Source organism: Camelus bactrianus, chromosome 5 (genome assembly GCF_048773025.1).
Source record: "Camelus bactrianus isolate YW-2024 breed Bactrian camel chromosome 5, ASM4877302v1, whole genome shotgun sequence".
Taxonomy (NCBI): Eukaryota; Metazoa; Chordata; class Mammalia; order Artiodactyla; family Camelidae; genus Camelus; species Camelus bactrianus.
The window spans coordinates 9,516,138-9,528,790 of NC_133543.1; the positions used below are offsets into that span (position 1 = coordinate 9,516,138).

The following is a 12,653-nucleotide window of genomic DNA, read 5'->3' on the forward strand; positions in this document are numbered from 1 at the left end:
TGGCAAGAGAATGAGAAAACAAGGCACAAACTGAGAGAAAATATTTGCAAAAGATTTATTCAATAAAGGACTGTTATTCACAATATACAAAGAACACTTAAAATTAAATAAAAACCTGATTTAAAAATGGGCAAAAGACCTGAACAGATACCTCACTGAAGAGGATAAACATGTGAAATTAACATATGAAGAAATGCTCAATATTATATACCGTTAGAAAGTTGTAAATTAAAACGGTAAGATACCACTACGTACCTATCAAAATGGCCAGACATCTGTAACACTGAGAACACCAAATGCTGACAAGGATGTGGAGCAACAAGAACTCTCATCTTTTCCTGGTGGGAATGCAAACATGGAACAGTCACTTTGGGAGACAGCTGGACAGTTTCTTACAAAACTAAACATACTCCTACCACACGATCCAGCAATTGTACCCCTCAGTATTTACCCAAAGGAATTAAAAGCTTGTGTACCTGCACATGGATACAAAAACCTGCACATGGAAGTTTGTAACAGCTTTATTCACAATTTCAAAAACTTGGAAGCAACCAACTTGTCCTTCATTTGGTGAATTAATAAGTAAACCATCGTACATCCAGGCAATGTAACATTATTCTGCACTAAAAGGAAATGAGCTCTCAAGCCATGGAAAGACATGGAAGAAACTTAAACGCCCATTACTAAATGAAATAAGACAATGGCTGCATACTGTATGATTCCAATATATGAAATTCTAGATCAGGTACAGTTACGCAGACAGTAAAAAGATCAGTGATTTCCAGGAGTTCAGAAAGAGGGAGGAGGAAATAACTCTGTGGAGCACAGAGGACTTTTAGGGCCGTGTTAACTATTCCATATGGTAGTGTAATAGTGATACATGTCACTATACATTTGTCAAAACCCACAGAGTGAACCCTAATGGACTTTTGGTGTAGTGTATCAATGATGTATCAATTTAGATTGATTATCCAATAACATACAAATGTACTCTCTGGTACAAGCGTTGGTAGTGGGGGAGGTTGTGCATGTCTGGGAGCAAGGGGTAACTTCTGTATTTTCTGCTCAATTTTGCTATGAACATAAAATAAACATAAAATAAACACAGCCTCTTAAGAAAACATTTTTAAATAAAAAATAGAAAAAAGGGACAATCCCCTACTCGTTTTTGAGGCTAGTATTAGCCTTAAAAGACCTTGTAAGAAAATTACAAATCAGTATCTTATGAAAATAGACATACAGTTTTCTAGTAAAATTATAGCAAATTAAATCCAGAAATTTATAAAAGGAATACTACATCACAAACAAGTGGTGGTGGGGCGGTTTCTCGTGATGCAAACCTAGTTAAAGAGACATCACTGATATAACCCATTATATTAACTGACTAAAGGATGATGCAGCAATTTTTTTCAGTAAAGGACCAAACAGCAAATATTTTAAGCTTTGTGGGTGACATACACTTTTTACAGAATATTATTCTTCTTTTTACAATCCGTTAAAAAATGTAAAAGATGTGTTTTAGCTTGCTGCCTCTACACAAACAGCCAGTGGGCAGGATTCGGTCTGTGGGTCACAGTATGCTGATCCCCGGACTAAGAAAAAATCAAAACCATATGATTATATCAGCCGATGCAGAAAAGAAACCTGAAACTTTCAAAATATATCCATCATTAAAAACTCTAGCCAATTAGGAATACAAGGGGACTTCCTTAATCTGATGAAGGGCATCTACAGAAAAAATCTACAGCTAACTTCATACATAATAGTAAAAGATTTAACGTTTTATCCCAGAATCAAGAACAAAGCAAGGATATAAAACTTTTACCACTCCTATTCAACATCCTACATTGACTAGTCAGTACAATAAAGCAAGGGGGAAAAAGCATAGAAATTGGAAAGGATGACATGATCATGAAAGCAGAAATCTCCAGAATCTATAAAAAGTTGGAATTAGTAAGTGAATTTAGCAAAGTTGCACAATAAAAGGTCAACGTACAAAAATTAAATTGTAATGTATAGAATATTAATGAAAAATAAGAAGCCAACTCTTTTTTAAAATACCATTTAAATAGCTTCTTTTTTTAAAAAAGGAAATACTTTGATACAAATCTAAGAAATACATTCAGGCGCTGTATACTTAAAACTAAAAAAAGCTAACGAAAGAAAACAAAGGATGTCTGAAAGTCTAAGTAAATGGAAAGATAGATCATGCTCATGGATTGAAAGACTCCATAGAGTTAAAATATCAATTCTTTAAAACAAAAAAATCTATATATTTAATGCAATTTCAATAAAAACCCCAGTATTACCTATTGTGTATATTGACACATTAATTTTAAACTCTATACAGAAAGTGATAATAATTAGAATAGCAAAAATGTTTTTGAAAAGAAGAAAATCTTATTTTAAGACTTACTATAAAGTGACAGTTACAACACTCAAGATAATATGGTACTGATGAACGGAAAGACATACAGATCAATGGAACCAGACAGTTCATGAATCCAATACAGGCTTTTCTACTGAGGTAAAATTACATAACATAAAATTCATCATTTTAACTATTTTTAAGAGTACAATTCTGTGCTATCTTTGGAACTAAGGTCTGTAGTAATTTCCTTACTTTCATTTCTGATTTTAGTGATTTGAGGCTTTTTTTTTTTTCTGATCACTCTAGCTAAGGTTTTGTCAATTTTGTTGCCCTTTTAAATGATTTTGGTCCATTTATTTTCTCTCTTGTTTTTCTATTCTCTATCTCCACTATAATCTTGACTATTTCCTTCCTTCTACTCATTTTGTGTTTAGTTTATTCTTCTTGATTAATTGATTTGAGATATTTATTTTTAACATGGGCATTTAAAACTATACATTTCTCTGAGTATATACTTCATTGCATCACGTAAGTTTGGGTACAGCATGTTTATGTTTTTTGTTTTCATTTGTTTTAAGGTATTTTCTAATTTCTCTTGATTTTTTTTTTTTTTTTTTTGGTCCATTGGTTGGTTGTGTTGTTACTGTCGACGTATATGTGAATTTTCCAGTTTTTCTTCTGTTGTGTCAGGGACACTTTCATGGGAATTTCTCTATTTCCTTGGGCAGAGGAAGGAATTCATGAGTAGACCAGAAAAAAGCAGAAGAAAGTGGAATGGATTCTGGCCGCCTAGTCACAGAGCTACTTCCCTTCAACATTTAATAAAATAAGTTTATATTTTATTTAAATGACTCTCCTCTCCAGCAATGACAGTGACAACTACAGAGAAACTTAAGTATTTATCCTACAATAGGGAAGAGAGAGGTAATAATGTAGCAGAGAGAGGGGTGGGATAACAGAAGAGGATAAAAGATAAGGAACAAAATTACAATCGTGTGGAAATTTGTATGACCAAGGTGACACTGAAGATAATTTGGCAAAAGAATGGTTATGCTAGGGGTTTTAAACACTGGCTGTGCATTTCACTCAACTTGGGGAACTGATCAAATAATTTCCAGGCCTTCACTCCAAACCACAGACCATGAAAAAAGGAAAAGACTGAAGACTTGGGTTTGTAACAAAATTTTAATGCAGTTATTCATCCAAAGATACTATTTTCAAAAGTGAACACGGAAGTCATGAATTCAACTTCTAGGAATGGTGAAGCAGGTAATTTTAAACAATAAACACACAGAACTACTATAAAAATGATGCAAAAACTTTTAGTCTGTTGTAAAGCATCAGAGAACTAATAAAGAAGGACATTTTTAGCTATAATCCAGGAGCCTAACATTTGCTGCCTTTTTTTCCCTAGAAAAAAAGAACTTACCAATTCTATGAATGGCAGCAGAAATCCTGAGAAGATAAGCTAGGAACTGATACACCCAGTGGTCTCCAGGAAGTTCTCGAAGTGCTGGCTGTCCTCCTCAGGGATGAAGGGCCGCAGACTGAGCAGCAGGAACTGGTGGCCGTCCCCGTGGAGCTGCCGCAGGTTGACGGAGAACTCGTGCACCGAGGCCCTGGCGCGATGCTCGTGCAGCAGGGAGGCAAACTGCTGGGTCTCTGCGATGGCAGCTTGGTGTGCAGCGTGAGCGTGTAGTCCTGCAGCAGCTCAGCTCGCTCCAGCTGACTGTCCTGGCATGCGGTGCCATCTGTATGCAGAAGGACAAGGGCGAGACGTCCTCCATGTGCACACACCCAGGGAAGGAGAAGGTGCTGGCTTCTGTGTCATAGGGCTCCTTCATGTCCACCTTTGTGGGAGAGTCATCACTGTGAAGAGACAGGTGGTGGGTGGGGGTCGAGGCCCCATCAAATACGGCTCTGTCCAGGGAGTCGATGGTGGACTCTGGGTACACAGTCTGGAAGACTCTTCTGCAGCGACCTTGCTCTCTGCGGCCAGGACACCAGGCAGCACGCCTCCATGGGCCCCACTCCGCTCTCCGACAGGGAGTCTGTGGCGAGGCCTCTGGAACTTTCTGCACACACACTCTGGCTGGGGGAGATGCCGGGGCCCAGGCTGTCTTCAGGATCACCAGGTGTGAGGTGTCATCCTGCACACAGGACACGGCAGTGATGTCATGGATGGGGACCCTGAAGATGGTGTCCTCCCCATCCCTTCAGGCCAGCTTGACGTTGCACGCAGACAGGCTGATCACAGCATCATGCTCCTCGGTCTGGAGCTGGTGGGCTCTCTCTGCACTGTCTATGAAACGCAGGATTTCGGTCCTACCGGAGGGATTCAGCTATCCTGCTACGGACATTAACTGCCCTAAGTACCTCACCTCCTTCTCAGTACAGTCGCTCAGCAGTCTGCTGGGCTCCACGCGCTCAGGCAGGGACAGCACCACAGTGTGCAGAGGGCACTTCTCTGTCATCTTCTCATGGGCTTTCTTGTCTCTACTCTTTTCACCTTTTAGGAATACTCATTTAAGTGGTGACTCAATTCCCGGCCCGTTGGAAAGTCTGAGGAGGTATTCCTTGGGGGAATTCTGGTTCCTCCCCTTCTGCCAACAGTTACTGTGCATTCCCTTCTGTTCACTTCCGATCTTGTTGAAAAATACAGTCAGATGTTAGCCCTCCCTCTTCTTGCCCTTCTTGCCCTCCTCTTCCATGTCACTGTGAGAGGCCCCTGAGGCCCGGCCCGCCCTGGGAGCCACGCCCTGCCGTGGCTGCCTCATGCTCACTAGGTTCTCGCAGCCGCCATGGCTCCTGCTCCGCCCGCCTGGCTGCACTCTCCTGATTAATTTGTCTTATTAGACTTTCCTAGTAGCAGGAAATAAATGGCTCTTTCTAGCAGGTACATCAGAGCGGACAGAGACTCACGGACGTCTTTTTCTTCCAGCTCACTTTGGACTAAAAAAAGAATTGATAACACCCCTAAGGAATATCACCTTTATCATCATTTGAATATTACGGGATCAGAGCTGTCCTGAAAGGATGCTTGAAAACATTAGCAAAATACAAAACAGGTGGAATGGCTCAATAAGAGGTGGACATTCCTGGAAACAGCTGGAAAACGTTACCTAGCACTACTTTCAAACGGTGTGCCACTGGTCTGAAACATAACATCGGGTATTTTTATAGGCCTATATGGTCCTCCTGTAACAATTAACACCCGGGAAAGCAGTATATTGATCCTTTAAAAAGAAAAAAAGCATCTTCTTCGACCACGGAACAGAGAGAAAGATGATGCAATAGGGACATACAAGCTTCAGGATGGCTTCAGCACTGACAGACTGAAAAGGGAAGGAAATTTCGAACAAGCCCCAAACTCAGCACTCTCCCATATCTACTGAAACAATCAATAATAGCAGTCCCCTGACCTCAGTCACTGACTCAGGATAAATCCTTGTGACCCAGGTGAATCCTGCAGGTTTTATTCTCTATTTTGCAAGCCTGACCTGTGATTGGTGGCAATTTAGGTATTAACTGGAGAAATGTATTTTTGTTTATTTTCTTTAGCTGTTCAGTTAACACTACTTGTTCTATAAATAAGACTGCACTAAACTTTGTTTTCTTCCAGGATTACTTTTCATCAGTTCTATTTAAGAATTTCCCTCTCTCTGAAACGCCACATTCTCTCATTATACATTTGTTCCCAATGACAACATGGCAGCAGGAGCATTCATTCCAGCCACTGGCTTAAAATCTCTTCAGTCAAATACGTGTAAATTATCCAATCCGTCGAGGTAAACTAGTCCTCTGCTACAGCAGTATTAGGAAGTCCCAACTTTATCTGTACAGCATAGAAAATAGTCATTTTTCTCAAGGGTTTAATTTTGGGCTTTTAAACATGAATCGATTTGCCAGTTATTAATAGTTCCTTCATTGGTTGCATCTCTGTAGTCAAATTAGAGATGAGGATTTTTAAACGGGTGAAAGACATGAGAGGACATGTCACCAAACCAGATACACAACTGGTCAGTAAGCACATAAAGAGACACTACTGTCATAGTCATGAGGGAGAGGCGGAGCGAGACCACATGTAGTACCACTCACACCCTCTCCAGACGGGACAGAATCAAAATGAGGTGTTGGGAAGGAGATGAAGAACTGAAACACCTGATATCTGCTGACAGAGGGTAAAATGGTACTCTGGAAAATGGTTTGGTGGTTTCTTTAAAAATTAAAAACATATCAATCTGACAAAGTATCAAGGCACTAAAGCCAAAGGAAGTGTGAGGAACTGCTCTGGCCTGAAGGGGACCAAGGAGACAGGGGCTACGTGCACCATGTGCCCGCCAAGCAGGGGCGGAAGGGCAGGAAGCAGTCCCGGCTGGCGCGCCCTGCCCGACGCGCACGGCTGTGTTACGGTCCCACAGGGGTGCCGCGTGGGGTGTGCTGGGGAGACGGAGCACTGTACCAGGAACTCACTCTCATGACACAGAGAGAAACCTTCTTTATACTCTCTTTACACTATTTCTATACATTTAAGATTGCTGAAAAAATTTGTTAAATACACAGCATTTAAAACATCTTTATTATAGAAAAAAAAATTATGGCCTCCTCTTTCCACTCTCTACTCTTTTAATACGTCCTGGTTTTCTTCACAGCACCTAGCAGTGGCTGAAGCATCATGTGTGCAGGATAGTCCGCCTCCCCCTCTGAGAGTAAATTCCTGCAAGTGCTGGGACCAGGTCTGGTCTCCACCCAGCTCCAGTGCCCGCACACTGGCCAGTGCACAGGGTATTCGTGTTTGTTTGATAAGTTAACCTGCAGTCTTATTATGCTTTAAAATAAAATCATTTACCATCCCCTCCCCCCAAAACACACACACACATCACTTGCTCACAGCAACTCTAACCCTGTGTACCCAAAAGAAGTGAAAATGTATGTCCACATAAGAACTTAGAGATGAATGTTCATTGCACAATTATTCACAACAGACAAAAACTGGACACATTCCAAATGTCCATACTCTACTGAAGCCATCCAGTTAATTACTGTTTGATGACAAAAAGCTACAGAACTACTTGTCCTGGCAATAACATGGATGAATCTCAAAATATTATAGGTGAGGAAAACACCAGATAAAAAGCTTTTTGGAATGATGAAAATGTTCTAAAATGGCTTTGGTGATGACTGCACAACTGTAAATATGCAGTGAACTGAACATTTGAATTTTATGAGTTTTATACTATGTTGATATAGCTGTTTTAAAATGAAAAGCAGAGAACAAGGGACAGCCTCCTTCTGCTTGCTGTTTGGTCAATTTAAAAGAAAACCAGGATGGTATAAAGACAGGGATGAGCAACTGAAGGGAGCTCGTTAACCTGAAGTAATAAAGTCCAAACTGCAGATGTGGGACCCGGACAGTCAGCAGCAGTGGCAGTCTCACACTCTTCCCCTGTGCCCGGCGCCTCCAGGCTGCCTCAAAGGGAACTCTCAGAGTCTCCACTGGACACCACCACCAGCACCCCCCCCAGCACCCGGGCAGGAGGCTCTGGGAGTGCCTGGGCTTGGAAACCACAAACCCATCAGTGCCAGCACAAAATGCAAACTACAGCGACAAAGTTTGAATGTGTGTAGAAGACTCTGGGCAAAAAAGAAACTTCACCTTCTGGGTTAGGATGTGCCACCCATTTTTCATTTCTCAACCATAGTTTTATGTCTTACAACACATTATATAATTCTTAAATAGGGGGGATAATCATGTTACGGCTTCAAAGTCTCTAAAATTATTTTAGGGGGCATATGTAAGACAAAAGAAAAGTATCTGCTAACTGCAGGAACTGCTCAGAGGTGGTTTATCTTCATTTAATTACGATAAAAAGAATAACCCACTTTAAAAACAGGTTTGTGCATAAGCCACCTTTTTCAGTTTTCCAGATGCACAAACATGGGGAGGGTCACTTAAAATCAAATGATTTATCAATAAACTCAAGAAAAAAAAAAAGAGTATCTTAGACCTGTGTCTGTGTTAAGTGCAATAAAAAAGAGAAATGAAAAGAAACTCTTTAGAAGGAACCTAAAGCCAAGGCCTGAACAAGCCTTTTTAATCCTCTCTCCAAGCCAGCCATCCACCGACCACGAGCTGCCTGGGGACCTGGTGCTTTGTTCACTGAAGTAGCTGAATGGCTAGTCTGTGTGCCAGTGCAGACACACACCACTTGCTGAATTAATTAGTAACTGGGAAGCCCAGGTGGAGTCAGCGGCTCTATCCTGAGTGATCTTATATTAGTGTGTCACTCTACAGAGTGACACAGTAACCCATTTCCTTATCAGTCTGTCTCCAACAGGACCTGCAGCATCCCTCAGGGAGGCCGGGAACGGGACCAGGGCCTGGCAGAGAAGATGCTTTAACTGACAAATCTCACCGGGAGAGGGGGCTGCCCTAGCCCACACCGCTGTGGGACCCAAGCCTGACAGTCTCATTTCCGCGGACTCTGCTTTGCACTCCAGGACGATGTCCAAGAGACTGAGGTGATGGACCCCGGCCCCGCCAGGGCCGCTCACTCCCAGGGAGTGATGACCAGAGCACTAACCCGAGGCCTAGGGCTCAGCGCTCACCTGTGTGTTTCACCCAATCCTCCCAGCCCTGAGGTGGGTATCGCTACCCCCTCTCCACAGGACAGAAAAACAAGCTCAGGTCACAGACAGGTGTCCAGAGCCCAGACTCTCACCTGCTCTATTGTACAGATGCCCAGCCACGGATCAGAACATGGGCCCAGATAACCTGTTCTGAAGTCAGTCAGTCGGTAGTGGGTTCCTGGGTGTTTACTGTTAGGCTGCAGGACTCATGTTATACATGTATCCAGTATTACAGAGATTGTAAAGAAAGCCGCCCAGCTTGACTGACACCTCCACACCGCCAGAGACAGGAAGGCAGAAGAGCCCTGAAAGCCACCCAAAGCCCCTCTCCTGCTGAAACGACCAGTGGTGGACACTGGCCCAAGCTGGATCAGATCCTCTCCCTCAGGAGTCAGAGTGCTCTGAAGACACACACCTCTGGGCAGCTAGGGTCAGCTCTCTTCTGCCAAGTGCATGGGGATGTGGTAAAAGTGAACACAGAAAAAAACAAAAACCAACAACAACAAAACAGCTGTGCAGAGATGCAGGCTGCAACAAGATTTTGTAAATGTAAAGAGGGAGGGGAGTAGCTGCCTTGGTCTAGTTTTTAGTTCCTGGTTACGTCCATACCTGAAACTAACTGCTCTTCTTGTCCCTGCAACATCATCAGAAACAGCCCTGGATCTGAATCACAAACTCCCCAATTTCTACAGCCCATTTTCTACAAGCCGTGCCTCAAACGCTTTAGCACCCTTCCCCACCTTTCCCTCAGCTAGCTCCACGTCATTCTCCAGGTCCCAGCTTAAAGAGCCCTTCCTCCAGGAAATCCTCCCGGACTACTCCACAAAAACTTTGCTCCACTTTTTATGGGTAGAAAAGGGAGCACTCTGCACCTCACCATATTCAGTAAATGGGATTACTTTCCTGTTAGGCTGTAAACACCAAAGTGTAAAAACTACTTCAATCCTATTGCTTAGCACACAAGCCAGGAACACAATCAATAACGTTACTAAATGAATGAAAATCAAGAAACTGATGGAGGACAGAGGAGTGAGAAGGATAAACACAGGTAAACACCCTTCTGAGAAAAGTGAAGCTGCTTTGACCCTACCTCCCTCACCCCTTCCAAGTTTCTGGTTCCTCCCTCTTGCATCTCCACAACAGGCCCAAGCTGGTCATGACAATCATCTTTTTATACCTTGGTGCCAACAAACTCAGGAACCCAGGCTGCAGGAAGCACGTTTCCAGGTAACTCGCTCTAACACAGGAAAGTCTATAGTAGTTCAGGGAAAAAGACATTACTCGTTTTGAGGTCTAAACAAATCTCAGTTCTGCTGTACATTTACTGGCTCTGAACCCTAGACAAGTTACCTGAGACCCAGTTTCCTTATCTGTAACCTAAAAAAAAAAAAGAAAAAAAAAAAAAAACCTCAAAGGTGAATATGAAAATGAGTTTGAAACCATAGCACCTAAGGCAAGCTTGCAACTAACGCTAGTCAGCTGGTCACGGTGAAGTCCACGCAGATCTCACCCCTACACCCCACCCCCAGCTCCCCCCAGCCACGGCCGGCTTCAGAGCCCAGAGCCTGCCCTAAGACTGTGCACCTGAGAGAGAACTTGGAGAACATCTATGCTGTTGGCTTTCCAATGTATGGGAGCCCTAAGAAGTGAAAGAGGAAACAAAAGCAAAGAGGAAGAAAGAGCATCTCAGGGTCAGGCAGGGGGGCGGGCAGAGCAGGCTGGACGTGGGGTCGGGTAGCTGGAGATGTCTGTCGGGGAATTTGGTTGTTTTCTACTTAGCAGGTACCTTACCGCGAGGTGAGGAATAAACTATACAGAGTTCCCGGAAAACTCAACTTGGATGCCTTTCAAAAACACCTTTTTACTTATGCTTGAGAACTGAGAACATACAAATTAAATTCAGCAGAATGGCATACATATTATAGCCAATTACAGCCACCAACAGGAGCGCACTATTAGGGATGTTACTGACACCAAAATGAATTCTGTCTGCATTTTACTTGCACTCAAAACTGTTCAGAAACTCTGGATGTTCCATTGCTCATGTGAGATGGTCTCCTCACATCTTTGAGCTCCAAAAACCATACAAGAGACATTTTTTTTATTAAAAGTTACATTAACAGTTAAACCAGCATAACTAGGAATCTGGTCCGGAGCGTCTGTAGAGGATTTATACTACTGCTGGTCCTCCCTTTCAAACAGGTGGTACCAAAACCCAGCAAAGTTCCGGGGTGGGATTGGGGGAGGGCTAGAGCAGAGAGTAACAAGGGAAAGGTCGTGAAGGAGATGAATCTCAGAGGGAGGCAGGACCTGCCCAGGGCCCATCGGTTCTTGGGGATGGGCTGGAGGGGAACACCACTGGCATCTTAACAGGACGCTCCTCCGGTGCAGGGACTGACTGCCGCGTGCGCACTGCATGTGGATCATTGGGCACGTCCACCTCTACCACGTGCACACCGAAGGCCAATAACACCTCCAATCAACGTAACAACAAAAAGCAAACCAAAATCCACATACATGTCAAAATGCCCCTGGAGACGGGGGGAAAATCACACCCACTGAGTACCCCTACGTAACCAGAAAGAAGAGAGAACAAGCACAGAGAGTAGGAAGTCAAAGAGAGACAACAAGGGAAACACAAAATTTGATGAGGAGCCAGCAGGAAAAGGGCATCCTTCAGTGGCTTTCACCTACCAACTCAAGTCCCAGCTCCTTAGAAAACAAAGACCTTCAGAACTCAGCCCTTCCCATCCCAGCTGCCTCCCCTCCAGCCCTCTCCCCAAGGCGCCCACCCACACCCTCCCTTCCCGGACAACTCCTGGTTTCCCTGACAGGATGTGCCGCGCTCAGACCTCTGTGCCTTGGCATGTGCATTCTGCTCTACCTGGAGAGCACGTCTCAAGGCAAACTCCCGGTCGTACATCCACACCCAGCATCAAGGTTTGTGAAACCAGACACAGGCAGCCCCACGCCACCTCGGCCTTCTGCCCTCACAGCCCTCCCCACGGGCCTTCCGTGGTCCCGCCCAACTGCATCCCGCTGTCTGCAGCAGGAGCTACTGAAGGGCAGGCGCCCCTTGAGTCCTCGCAGGGAACTGGTGCTCAGTGAATTCTAAGTGAAAGACCTTGCATGAAAGGTTTTTGTAAAAAGCTAAAAAAGCAAATCACACAGAAAGCAGACAATAGATATTTTCTACTATTGAAAGCATGTATTTTCTAAACTCTGATCTTTGGTTGAGTATCACTTAGGAACCAGAGATGCTCTACCACTTCCTAGTTGGGTATCTGTGGGCAAATTAAGTAACCTCGCTGGGTCTCAAATTTCCACTTACTGAAAAGAATCACCCCTGCAGTGTGGGTAAGAGGACTGATTAATATCTGCTTAAAATAAAACAAAAGTAACAGAAAGTGCTGACTAAATGGCAGTTCTGACTGGCCTGCCAGAGTCACAGACACCTTAACAGGACGAGACACTGTATCATCAGGAATGTCAGCACAATGGAATTTTGGTTAAAACTATGTTTTTAGGAGAGCTGAACGTCAACAAACCCAACAGTTTGTCCTCCCGCTGAACCGTGCTCTCTACAGTCCTCACTACCGATCCCTAGTGACCACTGTGTCCCCCAGCTCCGCTGACAGTGTTGACTCCCAGG

At 43.6% G+C, this 12,653-nt stretch overlaps 1 protein-coding gene across 6 annotated transcripts in view; it reads right to left on the minus strand.

Annotated features, from left to right (window-relative positions):
* OCA2 (OCA2 melanosomal transmembrane protein) overlaps positions 1-12,653 on the minus strand; it is a 278,029-nt gene that overhangs the window by 22,184 nt on the left and 243,192 nt on the right. For all 6 annotated transcript variants that reach the window (XM_074363384.1, XM_074363383.1, XM_074363382.1 and 3 more), the window contains one exon: positions 256-338. The gene's annotated coding sequence lies outside the window, so the exon portion shown is untranslated. The remainder of the gene's footprint in view (positions 1-255; positions 339-12,653) is intronic.